Here is a 23,313-nt window from a genome sequence, read left to right on the forward strand (position 1 = left end):
TTGTATTTCTCTTCTCTCTCCTCTCTCCTTCAATTCTTTTTTTTTTGTTTTATTTCTCATTCCTTCACTCCCTTTTTTCTTTTTCCTTTCCTACCTCCTCTGTTTTTCTGGTATTACTCTCTCTCTCTCTCTCTCTCTCTCTCTCTCTCTCTCTCTCTCTCTCTCTCTCTCTCTCTCGATATAATACACACCTCTGGACAAGACGAGAGAGAGAGAGAGGGTAGTGGTCAGCGGAGGAGACAATAGGAGACAGCTGGAGACTCCCGGAGAAGACAATGGAGGGAAAACGACGCGTGTTCCCTCACCTCCGCCATGTTGGAGGAGGAGGAGAAGGAGGAGGAAGAAGAAAAGAAGAAGAAGAAGAAGAAGAAGAAGAAGAAAAAAACGAAAATGAAGACGATGAAGGAGGATGAGGAAGAAAGGAAGAATAATGAAAAGAAGAAGAAGAAGAAGGAGGAAATGGAGGAGGAGGAGGAGGCGGAGGAGAAGAATAAGAGGAAGGGTTGTTGTGGTGGTGGTGGTTGTGACGTTGGGGAGAACAGAAAACGGAAAAGAGGAAGGTAAAGAAGATGACGGTGAAGAAAGGAGGTGATTTGAAGGTGAAGAGAGAAAGAGCAAGAGAGAGAGAGAGAGAGAGAATAATGAAGAGGAGAAATCAGAAGACGAAGGTGAAGAAGGAACAAAAAAGGAGAGAAGAGAAAGAGAAAAATAAAAAGAAAAGTCTGCCCTCAGTTTCATGTTCTTCCTCTACAAACTTACTGCGCAATACTTTCCTGGAGTGAGAGAGAGTAAAAAAAATGTAAAAGGGAAATGGAAATGGAAAAATTGAGGCGACCGTCCAACACATCTGAGAAATTAATTGTGAAGAGGAGGAAGAGTACGAGGAGGAGGAGGAGGAGGAGGAGGAGGAGGAGGAAAATGGAGGTGATCTAAGCCACTTACACCACCCTTAGGCGATGTTGACCAAACACCAACACACCACCACCACCACCAGCTTCTCCCCTCATCCTCATCTTCCCCTCTCCTCTTCGCCCTTCTCCTCTTTCTCTCCCTCTCATTCCTTTTCCTCTTCCTTTCCTGCCCTGCCTCTTGACTTCGCGTTCACATCACTGTCAGCCATCGATCGTGTGTGTATGTGTGTGTGTGTGTGTGTGTAATCCGTCTTATGCATCCTCCTTCATCCTCTGTCCCTGTCATTCATCCTTCATTCATTTCTCATCCATCTACATTTACCCTTTCCTCTCCTTCTCCTTCTTTCCCTTTCTCCCTCTCCCCGTTTCTCCCTTTTTCTCCTTCCTTCTCTTTATTTTCCTACCTTTCTTTATCTCCCTCTTCGCTTCACCCTTCTGTTCGTTTTCTTTCTCGTTCTTACCCTTTTTCTCTTGCTTTCTCTTTCCTTTTGTTCCTTTACATGTTCTCGTTTCTCTCTTTTCTCTGTTTCTCTTTCTTTTCTCTCCTTTTCTTCCTTCCTTTCTTTTCTTCCTTTCTTCCTTTATCTCCTTCTTCGTTTCACCCTGTCTTCGTTTTCTCTCTCGCTCTTCTCCCTTTTCTCTTGCTTTCTCTTCTTTTCTTTTTATTCCTTTACCTGTTCTCGTTTCTCTCCTTTCTCTCAGTTTCTTTTTCTCTTCTCTTTTTCTTCCCTTTCCCTTTTTTTTTTCCATTCTCCTCACATTCATTCCATATATTCTTTACTTCCTTTTCATTCCTCTTTCTTCAGCTCCTTTTCATTTACCTTTTTCGTTTCTCTCCTTCCTTTTTTATTGTTTCCCCTCGTTTTTTCTTCTCTTCCTTTCTTGCATTTTTTTCTCACTCCTAACATTCCTTCTTTTCCTTTATCCTTTACCTCATTTTCTCTTCTCTGTTCCCTCTTTTTCATTCCCCCTCTTTCTCCCCTCCCCCTTCCCCTCCCCTTTCCATTTTTTCTTCCATTTCTCTTTCTTCCACTCTTCTCACTCCTAACATTCCTTCTTTTCCCTTTAACCATTACTTCTTTTTTCTCTTCTCTCCTCTGCCCCCTTTTTTTCATTTCCTCTCTTTCTCTCGCTTCCCCCTCCCATTTTTCTTCCATTTCTCTTTCTTCCCACTCCTAACATTCCTTCTTTTCCCTTTAACCCTTACTTCTTTTTTCTCTCCTCTCCTCTGCTCCCCTTTTTTCATTTCCTCTCTTTCACTCCTCCCCTCCCTTCGTCCTCCCCTCTCCCCAGCATCCATCACGGTCCCTGATTGGTGCGGAAGTGTCACGTGACCGGCCAGTGATGACGTGTCTGTTGGTGATGAATGGGGCTACACCACTCATCACTCACCCAGAACATCACCACTCCTTACTCCTACTCCTTACTCCTTTCTCCTTTTTTTCATTTTATACATCACTACTTTTTACTCATAACTTTTTCCTCTATTTCCTTACTACTTTTTTCCTCTCAGCTTTTCCTCGTCCTTTCCTGCCGTGCCTTTTCCTCTGCTTTCTTTTTTATCTCTATCTTTCTTTTTTATTTAGTGTTTCTTTCTCCTTTTCTTCTTTCCTTCAATAACTTTTCTTGTCTTTGTTTTCTTATTTACTTTCATTCTTGCTTTCTTTCTCCTTTCCTCTTCTTGAATTTCTTTTTTCTTCCTTCTGTTTTTTCTTTCTTAAATCCTCCTTTTCTTTTTTCCTTCAATAACTTTTTCTTGTCTTTGTTTTCTTGTTTACTTTCATTCTTGCTTTCTTTCTCTTTTCCTCTCCTTCAATTTCGTTTTTCTTCCTTTTGTTTTTTCCTTATTAAATCCTCCTTTCTTTTTTCTCCTCCTCCATTCGTAACGTCACCCCTGTCACCTCCTATTTCATCCTTCCTTACTCTTTACTTACTCTCTTCTACTCCTTATTCCTTTCTCCTCCTCCAATCGAAATTTTACTTCTGTATCTCTTACTTTTTACTTCCTTACTTCATCCTGTACTTCCGTTTCACTTCCGACTCCCAAATTCCTTTTAACCTACTCCTCTTCTGCTTTTATCTCTTCCTTTTATATATGAAACTCTAAATATCACTACTTTACCTCTTACTTTTTCCTTCATTCTGTATTTCCGTTTTAATTCTTAATTTATAGGCCTTACTTCTAATCCTTACTTTTATATATGAAACTCTAAATATCAATACTTTACCTCTTACTTTTTCCTTCATTCTGTATTTCCGTTTTAATTCTTACTTTACAGGCCTTACTTCTAATCCTTACTTTTATATATGAAACTCTAAATATCTCTACTTTACCTCTTACTTTTTCCTTCATTCTGTATTTCCGTTTACAGGCCTTACTTCTAATCCTTACTTACAGTCCCTCCTTCCTTTCCTACTCCATATTTTACTCTTTACTTACTCCTCGTTTACTCGCTTCTCTAATAACGCCATTTCTTATTTCTTTACCTACGTTTATGTATATTTGTGTGTGTTCATATTTTGTTTATTCATTTAACTCCTTTTGCTCCTTTTTCATGTTTTTTTTATATTTTTTTCGTTTTCCATTTCGGTTTTGCTTTATATTTTTCTCTTTCTCTCTCTTCCTCTCCGTGTGCGCCTCTTCTTCATCTTCGGCCAGCAAAGGGAAGGTAGATTTATGATGGTTCCCCCTTCCTCCACCTCCTCCTCCTCTCTTCCTCCTCCTCCCATTTTCTATTTCTCTTTTTCTGCACAGTTCTCGTTTTCTGTTTTTTCTTCTTTCTTTTTAATATTTTTTCTTCCTCGCTTCGTATATTTTGTTGCGTTTTTTTCCCTTCTGTTTTGAAATCTTTCTTTTTACGTCATCGCTTCAACTAAAACTAAACTAAAATAAAATAACGAAGTGCAGGGAAACGGGACGAACAGAAGAAAGGTCATCAGAGAGAGAGAGAGAGAGAGAGAGAGAGAGAGAGAGAGAGAGAGAGAGAGAGAGAGAGAATTATGACGAGGCGATGACAACGTCGAGCCTAATTTGAATATGATGAGGCTCGCGTGTGTGTTTTTGATGGCTCCTCCTCCTCCTCCTCCTCCTCCTCCTCCTCCTCCTCCTCCTCCTCCTCCTCCTCCTCCTCCTCCTCCTCCTCCTCTATCTCATCGTCCTCGTCCTCGTCCAAAAGGTCTTCTCACCAACCAGTTCCCACGAGTGTTCCTATCGACACACACACACACACACACACACACACACACGCACGTGATGGGGAGTAAAGGACCCTCGTAGGGGACTCCTGCCTCATTAACAGGGACTAGTAGGACTTGGAGGACTCCCTGACACCCTCGTAGGACTTCAGACTCGCTAGGATTTAAAGGACCTGCTGGAAGGACTTGTGACTGGTTCTTCTACTCCTTTCTTTCTCCTTTTCTCTTCCTCCACTCGTAACATAATTTCCTTACCTCCATTTTTCATCCTCTATTTCCTTTCTATTTCTTACTTCTTACTTCCCTACTCCTAGTTTATCTGCTCCTTACTCACTCTTCTTCTACTCCTTTCTTTCTCTTTTTTCCTCCTTCGCTCAAACCATCACTCCTTCTCCTCCTATCCCTTCCTTAATTCATCCTATATTTCCCTTCTACTTCTTTCCCCAGACTCCCTACTTTTCCTTACTTTTCCTTCTTTCTTACTCCTCTTCTGCTCCTTTCTCCTCTTTTCATATATACTCAATAGAATGTTACTGTAGGCCGTTCTATCCACTCTACCTAAATAATCCCTCTCTTGTTTCCCTTAATCTCCTTGCCATAACAAATTAATAAGGTAATTTCGTCTTTTCCTTGCCGATATCCTTTCCTCACAACCTCCTCTCCTATTAAAGGTTCCTCCCGAAATTGACCTTCCTCCCGAAACTGACCTGTCTTTCGGCCACTCCTTTTACTTTTTGTAGGAGCAGCGAGTAGCGGGCTTTTTTTTCATTACTCTCTTTTTTTGCCCTTGAACTGCTTCCTCTACTGAAAAAAAAAGTTACTTGCTAGAGTTTTATATTTTTATTTTTTTATGCTGAAAGTTTTGTGAGTTTGAATTTCTTTTGTTAATTCATATTGTATCTCATTTTATTTGCTTGTTTCTTCCTGTGTTCATTCTCTTCTTACTTCTCTCTCTTATTAATTGCTGTTTTTTTATTTATTTTTCTTATCTGGTATAAATTTTGTGGGTTTCAATTCCCTTCCTTCATCTTTGTTTTCCTTGTTTGATTCTTCTTGTCTTTATCCTTTCCATATTTCTCTCTCTTATATTGAAGGTTTATATTAGTGTCTGTAGCATTATTTTTTCTTATCCGGCATCAACTTTCTGGGTTTTAATTCCCTTCTTCATCCTTGTTTCGTCTGGTTTTACTTCCCTGCTTCTCCTGTCTTTATTCTCCTCACGACCCTACTCTGTTCTCTCTCCCTCTCTCCTTCTCTTCCTCTTATTTCTTCCTCTCCCCTCTATTCTCCTCGTAGTCCTCTCCTATTGCACCCTTCTTTCCTCTTCTTCCCCTTTTCGTCTTCATTGGTTCCCTCCAGTCGTTTTCCCTCCTTCCTTCCTTCCTGGTGGTGGTGGTGATGATTGTGGTGGTGGTAGTAGTGGTGGTGGTAGTAATGATTGTGGTAGTGGTGGTGGTGGTCTTCCTGTCTGCCGCTGTCTATATCCTGTCTAGTGATGCGGGTTGTTGGCTGTCTACTGATCCGTGGCTGTCTTTTCTTAAGTACCCTTTTCTTTGCTTTCTTTATTATTTCTATCTTTCTTTTTTATGTAGTGTTTCTTTCTCCTTTTCTTCTTTCCTTCAATTACTTTTTTGTTGATTGTTTTCTTGTTTTCCTTGATTCTTGCTTTCTTTCTCCTTTCCTCTCTTTCAATTTCTTTTTTTTCCTTCTATTTTTCTTTCTTTAATCTTTCTTCTCTTCTAATCTCTTTTGTCTCTCTCTCTCTCTCTCTCTCTCTCTCTCTCTCTCTCTCTCTCTCTCTCTCTCTCTCTCTCTCTCTCTCTCTCTCTCTCTCTCTCTCTCTCTCTCTCTCTCTCTCTCTCTCTCTCTCTCTCTCTCTCTCTCTCTCTCTCTCTCTCTCTCTCTCTCTCTCTCACACACATCTGTCATTGTCGTTTTTCTTGCCGGCGTTTGTCGCTAATGTGTTTGCTTTGTTTTATTTTTGTTTTCCTTTTTTTTTTTGCTTTTCCTCGTCCTCTCCCCTCTCCTCTCTTTCTCCATTACCTCCTCTTTTCTTTCCCATTTTAATTCTTTCTCTTATTAATTCTCCTTTTCCCCCTTTCCCCTTCTTTTCTTCCCATTATAATCCCCTCCGTAATTAGTTTTCCCTTTTCCTTATTTTCCCCAGTCCTTTCCTTTCTCCCTTTCCTCTTCTTCTCATTCCCGTTATAATTCTTTTCCTCGTTGATTTTCCCATTCCTTATTATCCCCAGTCTTTTTCTTGATCTTTTTCCCCTCATTCTCTTTTTCTTAACCACTTTCCTTCCTTTCTTAAGCTTTCACTCTTTCCTTCTTCCTATTCTGCTTTTATCTCCTTTCCTCTTTTCTTTTCCTCCTTTTGCATGCCCTTATCCATCCCCTTTTACCCTTCTTTTCTCTCAGCCCTCCTTCCCTTCTTCCCTCCTTCCTTTATCCTTTCCTTCCTCTCCTTGTTTGTTGCTGGTCTCACTGTTCATGGCCTTTCTCTCTTTCCCTCTCAGCTCTCCTTTCCCTCCTTCCTTTCCCTTTCTTGCTTTCCTTTCCTTGCTTTGCTCTTTGTTGCTGGTCTCAATTTAGTATTTTTTATCCTCATTTTCCTCAGCTCTCTTTCCCGCCCTCCTTCCTTTTTTTATTTCCATCTTATCCTTCTTCCTTCCTTCCTCTTCTTGCTTTTTTTCCTCTTGCTTTCCTTCTCCTCCTTTCTGTTTCATGTCATTTCATTCTCCTGTCTCCTCAGCTCTCCTTTCTTCCCTCCTTCCTTTTTTATCTTTCTTGTTGTTTGTTGCTTGTCTCTATATCCACGTCCTTCCACTCTCATTTTCTCTAAACCTTCCTTCCCTCCCTCCTCCTTTCCCATCTTTTCCTTTCCCTATTCCCTTTGTTTCCTTCCCTTCCTCTTCTAACTGTGTATCGCTCGTCTGTCTATCCCTGTCCTTTCTCTCCTTTCCCCTCAACCCTCCTTCCTTCCTTCGCTTTCCCCTCCACCCTCCCTCCCTCCTTTCCCATCTTTTCCTTTTCCTCGTCTCTATTCCTTCCCTTCCTCTTCTAACTGTGTGCCTCTCGTCTGTCTATTCATGTCCTTTCTCTCCTTTCCCCTCAACCCTCCTCCCTTCCTTCGCTTTCCCTTCCACCTTCCCTCCCTCCTTTCCCATCTTTTCCTTTCCCTATTCCCTCTGTTTCTCTCCCTTCCTCTTCTAACTGTGTATCGCTCGTCTGTTTATCCCTGTCCTTTCTCTCCTTTCCCCTCAACCGTCCTTCCTTCCTTCGCTTTCCCTTCCACCCTCCCTCCCTCCTTTCCCATCTTTTCCTTTACCTCTTCTCTATTCCTTCCCTTCCTCTTCTAACTGTGTATCGCTCGTCTGTTTATCCCTGTCCTTTCTCTCCTTTCCCCTCAACCGTCCTTCCTTCCTTCGCTTTCCCTTCCACCTTCCCTCTCTCCTTTCCCATCTTTTCCTTTCCCTATTCCCTCTGTTTCTCTCCCTTCCTCTTCTAACTGTGTATCGCTCGTCTGTTTATACCTGTCCTTTCTCTCCTTTCCCCTCAACCGTCCTTCCTTCCTTCGCTTTCCCTTCCACCTTCCCTCCTTTCCCCTCGTCTCTCTTCCTTCCCTCGTTCCTTCCTGTCCCCTCCTTGCTGTGTGTCGCCGGTCCCCCAATCACGCTCTCTCCGTGACGTCTACCCCGGGCACCTTTGATCCACACCTGGCCTCGACTACCACCTGCCGCGCCGCCTGATGACCCTGCCGCTGCTGCTACTCCTGCTGCTGCTGCTGAGGACTGCCTGCCTACGACTCACTCACTGGCTGCCTTCCCTCCTTCCTTCCTTCCTTCCTTCCTTCCTTCCTTCCTTCGTTCCCTTTCTGTGTGACCTTTCTTCTTTGGGTCTCATTTTCTCTTCCTGGTGTTGTTTTTCTCTGTCTGAATTTTTGTGTCACTTTCGTCATCTTTTGTTCAGTTTTTGTGCCTTTGTTTGTGTTTTCTGTGTAATCCTTCTTCTCTAGCTCTCTCTTTCTCTCTCTTTCTCTGGTGTTGTTTTGTTCTCTTTCTCTTTATATGCCTTATTTTTTGTCACTGTTTTCTGTTTTTTTTCTTCTTATATGGATTTGTGTGTGTGTGTGTGTGTGTGTGTGTGTGTGTGTGTGTGTGTGTGTGTGTGTGTGTGTGTGTGTGTGTGTGTGTGTGTGTGAAAGAGAAAGATGGAAAAATTCATAGCCACTAACACACCTTCTCGTCCCTTTAAATCACGCAGGTAGAGCTAACAAATGAGGGGCAGCGGGTTTGATCGGAAAAGTAATCCACGACTTCATTGAATATTCACGGAAGAAAATGGGCGGAGGGAGGGAGAGAGGGAGGGAGGGTTGTCTTGAGGTGAAGGGGAGACTAAAGCCGTGTCCTCAGATAATAGATTTGCCTATTAGTGCCACAATTTAAAGGAAGAGAGCCATGGAAATGAGTAATGGGGCTCCCTGGACCTTTTACTCACTTATCCATTCACTCAATCACTCACTCTCACTCGGACGTTCATGCTGTATTGGTGTTTCTGAGTTTCGTTTGCCATGAGGTTATAGAAAACGATTGGCGGGTGTAATGAAAATGGAGGTGTGTTTTGTAAGAGTTTTTGTGTGATGTGAAGGCGAAGAAAATGGAGTGTTGAGTATATGTTTTTGTACGCTTTTGCTTTCATATATATTTTTTTTTCAAGGAAGTCTCAGCGAAGTGTGAGGAGTATTTTCTGAATTATAAATATTTTTCTTAAGACAGAAAATGGAGTGAAAATTATCGTCTACAATTATTTATTTTTTTAAGTTAAAGAGATCGAATTTTCTTGCTGTTACTATTTTTCAACATAGTCATACAAACTGACGTGCAAGTTATCTATTACGATTGCGTTTTGAAGTTGAAAAATGCGAACTTTATTGAATACTGACATAACGTCATTTCACACAGAACAAATTATGTTTCTCATCACTTCGACAATCTAAACATCAGCGTCGAGAACCAAACACATAATTGGTATTTATTTTCAAACAGAACAAATTATGTATCTCATCACTTTGACACTAAACATCCGCGTGAAGAACCGAACCTATATAATTGTTGTTGACACAGGTAACACGACGCGCTAACAGAGAGAGAGAGAGAGAGAGAGAGAGAGAGAGAGGAGGAAGTCTCTTATTTTCCTTTACACAGTTTATCATGGCCTCCTCTTCCAGCCCCCCTTACCACCCTAAAAAAACTACTATATTTATCGCTATATTAAGAAGAAAGAAAACAAAGGTAGAAGGAAGAGAAAAAAAAAACCGAAGGAAGAGAGAGAGAGAGAGAGAGAGAGAGAGAGAGAAAAGAAAGGCACATAAAAGTATAGTCTTCGTAGTGACACAGAAGAAGAATAACGAGACGCAGGCAAATAATTATCACCCTTGACAGAGGCACATTAGGAAGGAGAGACACATCATTTGTAACCTTTCGCGCCGATCTATAAACGAACGAAGGTTGTGGCGTCTGTCCGCGGCGACGCCAATGGTTCTACACACGACTGTAAATGATTATGTCTATAGGCGATTGAAGGAGCATGAATAGAAATGAATACACGTGATAAAGTATGGCCGTGACTGAATGACCATGAATAGATACAACCTTAAATGGGGAAAAAAGTGACGGAGTGAAGAACGGATCATAAATACAAATGAATGAAGGTGAATGTAAAGGATTGGAAACGATTGTAAAGGATTGTAAGCGATTAAGTGAGTGGAGGAATAAGTAAATGATAAACACCTCTAGCGAACACTGTGATTTTTATTTTTTATTTTTTTTACAACAAAGGAGACAGCTCAAGGGCACAAAAAGGTAAACAATAATAAAAAAAAAACCCGCTACTCGCTGCTCCCAAAATACAGTGATTGTAAAAGGAAGTGGATAATTGATTTCATTGTATGTGTAAATGATCAGAGAAATACATAAACCACAAAACAGTTACAAAAATGTGTAGATGACTAAGTAACGATACTGTCTTTTAAATAACAGAGCAATAAACTGGAAATACTTTACTGTACACACACAAAAAAAAAGAAATACGTAGTTGCACTTAAATGTTTAAATGACGGTAGAAACGAGTACCTAACTTTTCAAACTGAAGAAATGTAAAAGTAATCGAAGAGAGGAAAACTATAATAAAACAATTGTACAAGTAAATAAAAAGAAAGGACATTATAAAAATAATTTGTAAAAGTAAATGAAGATAAAAAAAAATGACACCAAAAAAACAATTGTAAGGAATCACTAGAGTATCGTTTAAAGAGCTGTAAATATCGACATAGAGGAGCTAATAAATGAACGGGTAGAGGAAGAAAAAAACATACAAAGCACAGTGAACGACCACGGAAGTATCGGAATGACTTTACAAATGACTAAAATGGGTCGTTTGTGTGCCTGAGTGGATCCGTGCGTGCGTGTGATTGCGTGCGTGCGTGCGTGCGTGCGTGGCGCTGATACACACGAGTCAGCGCGGGTCGTGGCCGTTAATGAGTAAGATTCCTTTGTAATTAAGGCATTAGTATTGTCCCGAGGAGTGCATTAGTGTGGGATTAGCGTGTGCGTGCGTGTGTGTGTGTGTGTGTGTGTGTCTGTGTATGTGTGTGTGTGTGTGTGTGTGTGTGTGTGTGTGTGTGTGTGTGTGTGAAATAATGAGATGAAGTGTGTTTCTATTTCACTTTCCCTTTACGTTTTTGCTTTTGTGTTTGTGAAGGGAAACTAAATTGAACATTGTGCCCGATTTTCTCTTATTAAACATACTGAATGACCTCTCCTCCCTTAATTGACCTCTCTTTCGGCCACCTCTTTGGATTCTTTTTAGGAGCAACGAGTAGCGGGCTTTTTTTTTTTATATTATTGTTTCCTTTTTTTTGTGCCCTTGAGCTGTCTCCTTTGTTGTAAAAAAAAAAAAAAAAATAAGGCTAATGACAAGTTGAATAGCTGGATAAATCAAACCAATAAATGTTAAACTAAATTGATAGCAAGTAAATTCGGACTCAGTGGAGCACAACCCCCCTTGACTTCCACCTCCCCAAAAAAGATAGACATTCTCCCAAATAAATATGCAAACTAAAGTACTGAAAAAGATCTGATTGTCTATTGTATCTGTAGTAGTAGCAACAGTAGCAGTAGTATAGCAACAGCAGTAAAGAAAACAAAAACAAAAAAAACAGTAGAAATAAAACAAAAACAAAACAAAACAAAAAAGCATCGTTCCGCGCAGGCAATAACCACGGGAGGACGAGACGAGACGGGAGAGGAGAGGAGAGAGAAAAAAATAATAGTAAAAAGGCGTGGGAGGAATGAGATGAGGGAGAGAGGGGAGAGAGAAAGAGGGGATCGGGAGTAGGGGGAGGGGGGAGGGGGGGGCCTCTTTCACCCACACATCACAGGAATATGACGCCAAACGACACTACACAATTTATTCTTGGGAACCTGGAGGATCATGGACAGCAGTTGGCCCGCGGGGGGGAGAAGGGAGGAAGGATGAAAGGGAGAGAAGGAAGGGAGAGAAAGGTGACAGGGTAGGAAGGAAAGAGAGGAGGGAGGGAAGGAAATGCAAGGAAGGAAAAGAGGGAGGGTAAAAAGAAGGAAGAGAATGGTGACAGGGTAGGAAGGAAAGATAGGAGGGAGGAAAGGAAATGCAAGGAAGGAAAAGAGGGAGGGTAAGAGGGAGGGTAAAAAGAAGGGAGATAAAGGCGACAGGGTAGGAAGGAAAGAGGGGAGGATGCAAAGGAAGAAGCAAGGGAGGAAACGAAGGGAGAGGGAAGGTGCGAGGAAAGGAAATATGGAAGTTAATAATGAAGGAAAGATAAGAGGGAATAAATATTAGTAGGAAATGGAGAGGAAAAGAAGGGAGAGGAGTGGGAAGGAAGGAAAAGGAAGAGGAATCAAAGAAAGGCAGAGAAGGGAGAAAATGGTTGAAAAGGGAAAGAAGGGAGAGGAGTGGGAAGGAAGGAAAAGGAAGAGGAATCAAAGAAAGGCAGAGAAGGGAGAAAATGGTTGAAAAGGGAAAGAAGGGAGAGGAGTGGGAAGGAAGGAAAAGGAAGAGGAATCAAAGAAAGGCAGAGAAGGGAGAAAATAGTTGAAAAGGGAAAGAAGGGAGGATAAATCGGTAGGGAAGAAAGGAAAGAGAAAAGGGAGCGAAGGAAGAAAGGATGGAGGTAGAAGAGGTGAAGAGGTAGCAGGGAGGATGAGAAGGAAGAGAAAGATTTTGGCAAGAGGGAACGTAGGAAGGGAGGGAAGGAAACGGAGGGAAGGAGGTAGAGAGGGAAGGGGAAAGTGGGAACAGTAAAGGAAGAGAGAAAGGAAGGGAGGGAAGGAAATGAAGACAGGCAGGGAAGAGGGAAGAAAGAAAGATGATAAAAAATGAAGGAATTAATGTTACGGTGAGGCGGGATGAGAGAGAGAGAGAGAGAGAGAGAGATTGATAGTGACCAGCAATTGTCGGCATGTTGGCCAGGAGGAGGAGGAGGAGGAGGAGGAGGAGGAGAGGAGACAGACAGGTAGACAGACAGGTGGGGGGCAACAAACAGACAGGTGGAGGAGAGGAGGAGGAGGAGGCATAAGGGTGGGGGGAGGGGGAGGGAGGTAGAGAGGGCGTAATGGGGGTGGGGGGGGGAGGGGGCAGGCAAATTAATGACGCCCATTAAAGGTTTCAGATGGCGGGACACAAAGCAATAATTGAAATTAAATTATAAGCTTTGATTTTCGCTGGTGATCATAATTAATTGCCTTTTGTCCTGCTCTTGCGCCTCCTCCTCTTCCTCCTCCTACTCTCCTTCCCTTCCTTTCCTTCACTTCTTCCTTCTCTTGCTTCTTCCTTCTCATTTTTTTACATTCTCCTTATTTTTCACTTTCTTTTATTCCTACGTTATCTTTTGTCCTTTTGCGCCTCCTCCTGTCCCTCCTCCTACTCTCCTTCCCTTCCTTTCCTTCCCTTCTTCCTTCTCTTACTTCTTCCTTCTCATTTTTTTACATTCTCCTTATTTTTCATTTTCTTTTATTCCTATATTATCTTTTGTCCTCCTTGCTCTTCCTTCTCTTTGTCTTCTTTCACCGTTTCCTACTTCTCCTCTTCGTACCCTCTCTTCCTACTCTTCCTCCTCTTCCACTTCCTCTTCTTCCTTTATACATTTTCTGTCCTTTGGTTTCTTCTCCTCTTGTTCTTTTTCCTTTGCTTTCTTCCTCCTCCTCCTCCTCCTCCTCCTCCTCCTTCTTCTCCTCCTCTCTCTTCTCGTACATACTTTCCTTTTACCTCATTTTCAAATTAATGGGCTTGCGTTTTCCTCTTGCTCCTCCTCTTTTTTTCTTTCTTTTCATTCCTTTTCTTGCATTTCATTCATTTCTACTTACTTTCTTTTTTATCACATCGTTTGTTTCTTCATTATTATTATTATTATTATTATTATTATTATTATTATTATTATTATTATTATTATTATTATTATTATTATTATTATTATTATTATTATTATTATTATTATTATTATTATCATCATCATCATCATCGCCTTTAATATTGGAGTCTAGCTGTAATATGCGTTTGTTGTCTGTTTGTTCCTGCTTTATTTGGTGTTTTTTTGGAAGGCTCCGGTTGTTGTTATTGTTTTGGTACTGGCGATGGCAGGGAGGATGGGGGGGTAGGGGGAAGGGGGGAAGGGGTCCAGTCTTGTTCAAAGGCTGTTGATGATAAAATGCTAAATTGACTGTGTGTGTGTGTGTGTGTGTGTGTGTGTGTGTGTAGGTGAGAGAGAGAGAGAGAGAGAGAGAGAGAGAGAGAGAGAGAGAGAGAGAGAGAGAGAGAGAGAGAGAGAGAGATTCTTCGTAGCTTATATATACAGATCACATTATACTTCCCGTACGTGTACAGAGGCTTGTGTATGTATGTATGTATGCATTTATTTATGTATGGAGATATGGAAGCAGAGAGATGCTAAGGGACACAAATATATGGAAAGGTGTGTGTGTGTGTGTGTGTGTGTGTGTGTGTGTGTGTGTGTGTAATGTAACGCCGTCATGGTGGGGCCGTCCATCATCGCCTCAGCAGTGACCTAAGGGGAGGTAATGGTGGGTGTGACCACGTGCGGCCCACCCACGCCTCACCCACGCCTCACCCACGCCTCACCCACGCCTCCCTTAGCCACTCACCCTTATAACCTCCCTCCTTACCTCTCTATTGCTCCCCTGTACTCCTCCTATCCCCCATGCCCCCCCCCCTTACCTCCCCCCACCCTTATGACCTCCCCTTTATCTCACCCTTACTTCTCTTTATTCCTCCCTTTTGTCCCTTTAATAATAATTTCTCACAGTCTCCATTTTTTGAGTTATTTTCTTTTTGTCCATTTTCTTAGTGTTGTTGTTGTTGTTCTTCTTCTCTTCAAGTTGTTTTCCTGGCTTACCCATGCATTGTAGACATGACGTTGTATAATAACATTTGTTAGCCCTGATGAACCCTACAACATGGCATAAACAAAGTCAGTTTTTTTTTATTTTTACGTCTTGGCCCGTGGCGCCGGTAGGCCTTCATAGTAGGGCCTGATGGTCGGCCCCAGCCCGTTGTGGCGCAGGCAAGTGTTTATAGTGGCACCATCTTAACTTTTCATCATTTTCCATTTTAGACCCCTAGCTGCATAATTTAAATTGTTGGGGGGGTGTTGGTGGGTCATGCGACGCCGATCTAGCACAGTTTTTGTGCTATTAACACTTGTTCTAACTCCGCCTTCCATTTACTATTTTATTTACCTATATTTTAAACAAGTTTCTCTCTCTAGTACATTCTCTCCTCTTTAACCCCTCTACTCTGTTCTCTCATTATGTAACACTTTTTTTCCTCGCCATCATCTTCTTCGTCACTTATCTTTCTTTTACTCTTCCGTCTTCCCTTCCCTTTCTTGTTTATCTTTCTTCTCTTATATCAAATCTCTACTCCGTTCCCTTATTTTCTCACTTTCTTTTTCTACTTTCCTATTCCTTTTTCGTATTATTTCTTATTCTTACTATTGCCTTCACTCCTCCTCGTCTCATTCCTCCCCTCTCTCGCCCCCTTCATCCTTTTCTCTTTCTCATCTTTCCACCTTTGTTATTTCTCACACCTCTTCTCATTCATATTCTTCTGTTCCTCTTTTTTCTCTCAGCTTATGTCTTATTACTCTTTTTCCCTCTTCCATAATTTATCTCTTTACACCTATTCCGCTGTCTCTCTCTTCCCCTCTTTTCTCCTCCTCATCGTCCTCGTCATAGCTCATCTCATTCATATCATTCGTGTTCGCTGTCATGTTTCTCTCATTCATATTCCTTTATCTCTTATTGTCCCTTCCCCTCTCATCCATCTTCTCCCCTTCTCACCCCTCTACCCTTTCCTTCACCTCCCACGCTCTCCCTTTCTCCCTCATCTCATTATCACCTTTCTTGTATTCTGTCCCTTCTTACTCTTCTCCCTTCTACTTCCATCTCTCCCTTTCCTTCACCTCCTACGCTCTCCCCTTCTCCCTCTTTTCATTATCATCTTTCTTGTATTTTCTCCTTTCTTACTCTTCTCCCTTCTACTTCCTTCTCCCTTTTCATTACCTCCCACTCTCTCCTCTTCTCCCTTATCTCCTAATTATCACCTTACCTTTTCCATTCTCTCCTTCCTCACCCTTCTTCCTTCTACACTTTTCTCTCCCATTTCTTCACTTCCTGCATTTTCCCCTTCCCCCCTCCCCTCATTTTCTCATTATTACCTACCTCTTCTATTCTCTCCTTCATTCTTTTTCCTTATTCATTCCTTTCTTCCTCTCCCCTCATCTTCACTTTATCTCTTCCTTATCCTTTTCCCTTCTACACTTCTCTTTCCCCTCACCTTCTCATCGTTACCTTACCTCTCTTCCTCACACTTTCTAGACCTCCTCCCTCACCCCTCTCCCCTCCCTCACTCCTCTCCCCTCACTCTTCTCTCCTTTCTCTCTCCCCCTTCTCTCCCCTCTTCCCCCTCCCGCAGTGATCTCCCATTGTCCTTGAAGGTAATTTGCCCTCGGAATGACAAATGAAGGGAATGTTTATTAGTAGCCATGTAATGTATGAGTGGGTGAGGGGGAGGAGGAGGAGGAGGAGGAGGAGGAGGAGGAGGTGTTGTGGGTGGTTTTGGGTGTTTGGGTGTTGTGGGTGTGGTGTCTCATTCCTATTATTATTATTATTATTATTATTATTATTATTATTATTATTATTATTATTATTTGCACACCTGGTGACGTCATTCATACCTTACCTGTCCTTTCAAATCGTGACGTCAGAGAGAGAGAGAGAGAGAGAGAGAGAGAGAGAGAGAGAGAGAGAGAGAGAGAGAGAGAGAGAGAGGGCCAGTCGATCCATCATTATCATCGTCATTCTTATCATTATGCTTTCGAGGCGGTAAGACATTCGTTCAGGTAATTGGCTTGTTAATGCCTCGCCGTTTGTTTGTCTTTTGTTTGCCCAGTAATTGCCGGGTTAATTGTGCGTCCAGTTTTTCTTTTGTTTTATTTCGCTCGGTGTTTATATCGGGTGCTGTTTTTACGCTCTTTTAGGATATGTTTTCTTTTTTTCTTGTTGTATTTGTTTCATGTTTATTTTGGCTTCATTTTTTTCGTATTTTTTTTCTCTAACGGGATATTGTGAGTATAGTGATGTGTTTTCTTCTTCTTAATTTTATACTCTACTTTATCATCACAGTCACCATGAGAAGATCACCGTCCATAGACCACCATCACCACCACATAACCATTCTTTATCATCACCACGTACACAGCTCTTCATCACCACCACATACACCACCTTCTTCATCACCATATCTTAACATTTTCATCATCACTATCCATTAACATTATCACCACCACCACCACTGCCACCACTGCCGTTCAAGATCACCATTTAACCACCATCACCACCGTCACCACCAACCATCCACATCCACCATCACCACATCTTCCACATTTTCACCACCACTTCACATAATCACCACCACTACCACCACCACATAACGATTCACCATACCATACCACCATCACCACCATCACCACTACTACCACCACACTACATCTCACCATACCATACTACCACCATCACCACCATTACCACCACTACCACCATCACCACCACCGCAGCCTTCACAACACTATGCCTATTAGATTATCTCCCTGGACTGACATAATCCTTCCCTCTCTCCCTCCTTCCCTCCCTCCCTGGGCAGTGAAGCGAGGCAACAAATGAAGTGAGAGAGGCGCAATATCCCGGCCACGTGCGTTTAGGGGGGAGGTGAAGGGGAGGAAAGGGGGGTGAAGGGTGGAAGAAAGGGAGGGTTAAGGGGAGGAAAGGCGGTAAATGGGGTAATGGGGGTAAGGGGTGGCACACTTATCCCCTTAAGAAACCGGTATGTGGCCACTTAAAAGATACATACACACATACATACATACATACATAGATGGAGTGGTAGATTGATAGGTAGAATGAGAGAGAGAAAGAGAGAAAAGAGAGAGACCCCTAACACACACACACACACACACACACACACACACACACACACACACACACACCACTACCACCACCACCTCCCTTTCCACCTCCCTTGCCCCGGTCCCCCTGCCCCCCGCCCCCCTCGCCCCCCCCGCTGATATATGGAGCGAATCACGGGGGTCGAAGCGCCACACATGAACCAGGATTTATGTAGCTAATTATACAGGGAGGGGGCGGGCCGTGTTTTATGGCGTGCAGAGACTCCCAAGCCCGCCCCGCGCCTTCCTTCCTTCGCCCGCCCGCCTATGTCCCTATTCTACCTGGTTATATTCGACCTGTGCAAAGTGTTCTTGTTTTTTTATTTTATTTGTTTGACCTTCCCTGCGTATCCTATTTCTTTGCTGATTTTCTTTTCTCTTTTGCCTTGTTTAGCTTTTCACTTTTCTTTTTTTCCTTTTTGCCTGCTTATTTTGTTTCCTTACCTACCTATCGGCTTTTGTTTCTTCCTGTCTATTCCTTTTCTTCTTCTTTTTCTGCTTGCCGTGTCTAGATATCCATTTTTCTTTTTACATTTCTACCAACTAATTTTGCTCTTTTTTTGTTTCCCTGCCTGCCTTCCTTCCTTCGCCCGCCTGCCTATCTACCTCTTCTACCTGGTTTTATTCGACCTATTCTACTTGTTCTTGTTTTTTTTTATTTGTTTGACCTTGCCTGCGTATTCTTTTTCGTGTATACCTACTTATTTTTTTTCTTCTATTTGTTTCGCTACACATTTTTCTTTCTTCCTGGCTATTCCTTTCTTCTTTCATTTCTTTCTGCCGACCTTTCTGCCTTTTTTTATTTCTACCTGTGTATCGTTTGTTCTTTTCATGCCTTCCTGGTCTAGCTTTCCACTTTTCCCTTCTTGTTCACTTTTCTTTTCCTCTTCTTTTTTTTCTTTTCCAGTCTGCCTTGTCGACCTATCCGCTTTTGTTCCTACTTGTCTTCCTTTTTTTCTTCTTCTCCTATTAGCCATGTATAGCTATCCACTTTTCTCTTACTTGTTCACTTGTCTTTTCCTCTTCTTTTTTTCTTTTCCAGTCTGCCTTGTCGACCTATCCGCTTCTGTTCCTACTTGTCTTCCTTTTTTCTTCTCTTCCTATTAGCCATGTATAGCTATCCACTTTTCTCTTACTTGTTCACTTTTCTTTTCCTCTTCTTCTTTTTCTTTTCCAGTCTGCCTTGTCGACCTATCCGCTTCTGTTCCTACTTGTCTTCCTTTTTTTCTTCTCTTCCTATTTGTCGTGTCTAGCTATCCACTTTTCTTTCTACTTTACTGCCTGCTTATTCTGCTTCTTTTCTTTTTACCTTTCTTTCCATCTCCCACCTTCTTTTCTTTCTACCCACATTCCTCTACCTTTTCTTTTCACCTATCCACTTCTTGCAATTACTTTACCTGGTTATACCTCTGTTTTCTCTCCCTATCTATCTTTTATACCTATCTACTTTTCTCTCTACCTTTTTTTTACCTTTCTATGTAGTATTTCTTCACTTCTTGTCCGCCTTACCTTGCTATTTTTATTTATTTTTTGTTTTCCTACTGACATAATTACTCACCTTATTGCCTTTTCCTCTTTCCTGCTATTCCTCCTTCTGCCTTCCCTTCCACCTGCTTTACCGAAGACTTACCTGCCTACCTTTAATACTATTCTCTAAGTTATTTTATTTCTCTCTGATGAACTATTATTGCATCCTTATCTTCCTTTTTTATCTGTATATCTATCCATTCACATATTCTTTTTCCTTTCTCTCCTCCTTTCCCCTTTTTTTTTCCCTTCCTTCCTCCATCCATCCTCTGTGTCAGCGTTCCTACCTACCTCCCTTCCCCTCCTTTCCTCCCGTCCTCCTCCCTCCCCCCTTCCATCTTCCTCCCCATTCTTCATCCTCGAGCCTGACATTCCTGTTTCCCCCTTTCCTCCATCCATCGTCCTTTCCCTCCAGCTTTTTCTCCTCCAAGTTCTCTTACTTTTCCGTGGTGGTTTTATCCATGTTTTATTTCTCCTTCGTTCTTTTGTATATATTAGTTGCTTGATTGCCTCTTCCTTCATCTTTGGCGGGTGTGTGAATGAGAGAAAAATAACAAATATGCAGAAGAGGAAGTGAAGAAGAAGGAGTAGTGGGAGGAGGAGGAAGAGGAAGAGGAAGAAGAAACAGAAGAAGAGGGAAAGGAGGAGGAAGAGGAGGGGGAAGAGGAAGAGGAAAAAGGGTTCTAAATATTCCGTTTGTCCATTTGTAGTTATGTATGAATATGCTCGTGTGTGTGTGCGTGTGTGTGTGTGTGTGTGTGTGTGTGTGTGTGTGTGTGTGTGTGTATGTGCGTGTGCGTGTGTGCGTGTCCTGGCCGGAGAGCTTAAGCACACACGGGCATGCATAAGTATACACATAAACATGAAGACGTGTGTGCACAGGGCAAAAAAAATATGTTCATACACGTATTGAACCCCTCGTGTGTGTGTGTGTGTGTGTGTGTGTGTGTGTGTGTGTGTGTGTGTGTGTGTGTGTTGGAAGGTGCTTATTGCTGGCTGGAAGGCGGGCAGGGAGACAGGGAGAAGGGCAGAGAAACAGGCAGGGAGAGAGAGAGAGAGAGAGAGAGAGAGAGAGAGAGACGGAAAAGCAGGGAGACAGGAGAAGTAAGGGAGAGAGTAAGGGTGACGACAGGCTGAGAAACAGACACACAGACAAACAGAGAAACAGGCACAGAAACAGAGAAACAGGGAGACAGGGAGAGAAACAGGCAGAAAGGGAGGCATGCAGGGAGGGCGTCTTTGCTTCTGTACCTGCATCCTTCCCTCCCGTAGCTCAGGTAGGCTGTTATTAGGCAGGTAAGCGACGAGTCTCCTGCGGGGCTACCTGGGGAGGAGGAGAAGGAGGGGTAGGGGGAAGACTGGGTGGAGGTGAGGAGGGGGGAGCAGGAAGGTAGGAATGGGACTGAGGAGGGATGTGGGGAGGGGTGTGTGGGGAGGAGGGGCGCACTTCTGTGGATTATAAAGCACACAGGAAGTGGGGTGACAGGGTAAACACGGGGAGTGGGGTGAAATAGTGTCCCCGGCCCTTGCTTGCTTGGCTCTGCAGAGAGGTAAGCGGAGGGCAGGTAAAGGAAGAGGGTGTGGAAAGAGGAGGAGGAGAAAGACGAGGAAGAGAAAGAGGAGGGGTCATTGCAAAGAGGAAGGAGGAAAGTAAGGTAGATGAAAGGAAAGAAGAAAAGACGGGAAAGAAGAAAAGAAGAGGTAGGAGAAAGTGAAGGAAGGTTATGGGTAAGGACAGTATGGGAATAGAGAAAAAAAGGAGGAAGTAGAGGAAGGAGGAAGGAAGGAAAAGACAAGGATGAAGGGAAGAAAAAGATGATGGAAGGGAGCAAAACAAGGTGCACAGTGGGAAGAAAAGAAAAAGAGGAAGGGAACAGAGGAAGAAAGAAGGAAGAAGAGGAAAAGAAGGAAGACTGAGCATTGCAGAAGGAAAGGAAGGGAGAGACTGAAGGAATGAAAGGAAGACGAAAGGAAGGAAAAGAAAATACAGAGAAAAACGGAAGGGAAAGATGATGTGAAGAGATGAGAGATAGAGTGGAAATAGGGGAAGAAGGAAGGAATAAAGGAGATAAAGATAAATTAGGGAACAAGGGAAGGGAGGAAGAAAGGGAAGAAGACAAGGTGGAAATAAGAGGGAAGGGAAGTGAATGGAAGAAGGAATAGAAGGGAAAGATGGAAAGACAGATAAGGGAATAGAGAAAGAGGGAGGGAAGAAGAGAGAAAAGAACGAAAAAGGAGGGAGCGAAAGGGAATAAGGGAGTCAAGGAAGAAGAAAAGGGAGAAAGAGGAAAGGATAAACAGAAGGAAGGAAGAAGGGAGGAAGGGGAGAAAAGATGGAAGGGTTAGTGATGAGAGAAAATATGATAAAAGAGAAAAAAAACCCATGGTCGATTAATAAACAAAAAAATACATACGAATTTAAGTGTGAAAAAATATTAGCGAAGATATATAAAAAAAAAAAGGTTTAGGAAGGAAGAAAGAAAACATAAGAAAGATTAAATTTAGGAAGCAGGTATTGATGGCAAGAAAAGAAGAAGGATAAATATAAATAAAAAGAGATAAGGTGGACGAGGGAAGAGAGGGATTGGCAAAATGCGGATAAAGGAAGGGAGGGAAGTAAGAAGGAAGGAAGGAATGAAAGGAAAGAAGGAGAGAGTTTAGCGTAGGAAGGAGGAAGGGTTTGAATTAAGTGCAAATGAAAGGTGTGGAAGGAAGGAAGGGAGAGATAGGGGAAGGCGAGGGAAGAGAAGAGAGGAGAGGAGAGGAGAGGAGAAAAGTTAAAGAAAAATCATATTCATCTGGAAAATAACGATTAGAAAGCATGCAAAAGAAAAAAAGAAAATACTTGCGAAATATTAAAACTCAGGAAAATACACTCAAACATCTTTTCTTATACTTATTCATCAGCTAAATATCGATTAAAAGTATACAAAAGAAGATAAAAAACTACACAAGAAATATTAAAACTCAGGAAAATACACTCAAACACCTTTTCTTACACTTATACATCAGCTAAATATCGATTAAAAGTATACAGAAGAAGATAAAAAACTACACAAGAAATATTAAAACACAGGAAAATACACTCAATCACCTTTTCTTACACTTATACATCAGCTAAATATCGATTAAAAGTATACAGAAGAAGATAAAAAACTACACAAGAAATATTAAAACACAGGAAAATACACGCAAACACCTTTTATCACATTTATTCATCAGCTAAATATCGATTAAAAGTATACAAAAGAAGATTGAAATGTACATGAGAAAAATTAAAACTCAGGAAAATACACTCAAACACCTTTTCTTACACTTATACATGAGCTAAATATCGATTAAAAATATACAGAAGATAAAAAAATACACGAGAAAAGTCAAAATCCAGGAAAATAGATTCAAATACTTTATCACACTTATTTAGGTTCAAATCCTCTTTTGGTCCACTAGAACATATTTAGACAAACCTTCCCTAAACACGTGACTGCGGTGCCTTAGAGTAGTGCCTTCTTTCATAGGGGAGGAATAGACTTAAATATACGTATATCTATCTTTTATTCATTGATCTTATTTCCTGTTCTTCCTCTATTTTATTCTCCCATCTACAAACCTTCTTTCCTCCCCTTCCTCCATTCTTCCTTCCTTCAATTTATCCTTTCCTCTTTCTCTCTTGTCTTCTGCCTTGTCTCTCTTATTCCCTTTCGTTGCCTCATATTAATCTATAACAACGATGTGGCTAATATGTATTTTTTTTTTATCTATTTTTTAAAGCGTGGTTAGTTGTTTTTGTCGATTTTTTATATAACTTTTTACCACTGAGTTTGTAACGTGTCTTAACTCTGTGAAAATCCAACACTTTTAACCACTTACCAAAAATGCAATAAAAAACAAAGTAGCGACATAACTTAATAAATACTAATTTGACGTTTAAATAAGCTGGCGTACATCACTGGATCCAGGTAACTCCGGGCAGGTGTCATACTCGTACTATGGAATGGGCTAAATTACAGGTGTGGTAATGGTTGAGAGAGAGAGGCAAAGGGGGAAGGAAGGAGGATAGGAGGAAGGGGAAAGGGGACGAGGAAAGAAGAAAAGTGGAAAAGAGGGTGGGGAGGAAGATGA

The sequence above is a fragment of the Eriocheir sinensis genome, chromosome 44 (genome assembly GCF_024679095.1).
Source record: "Eriocheir sinensis breed Jianghai 21 chromosome 44, ASM2467909v1, whole genome shotgun sequence".
In the NCBI taxonomy this organism is placed as follows: domain Eukaryota; kingdom Metazoa; phylum Arthropoda; class Malacostraca; order Decapoda; family Varunidae; genus Eriocheir; species Eriocheir sinensis.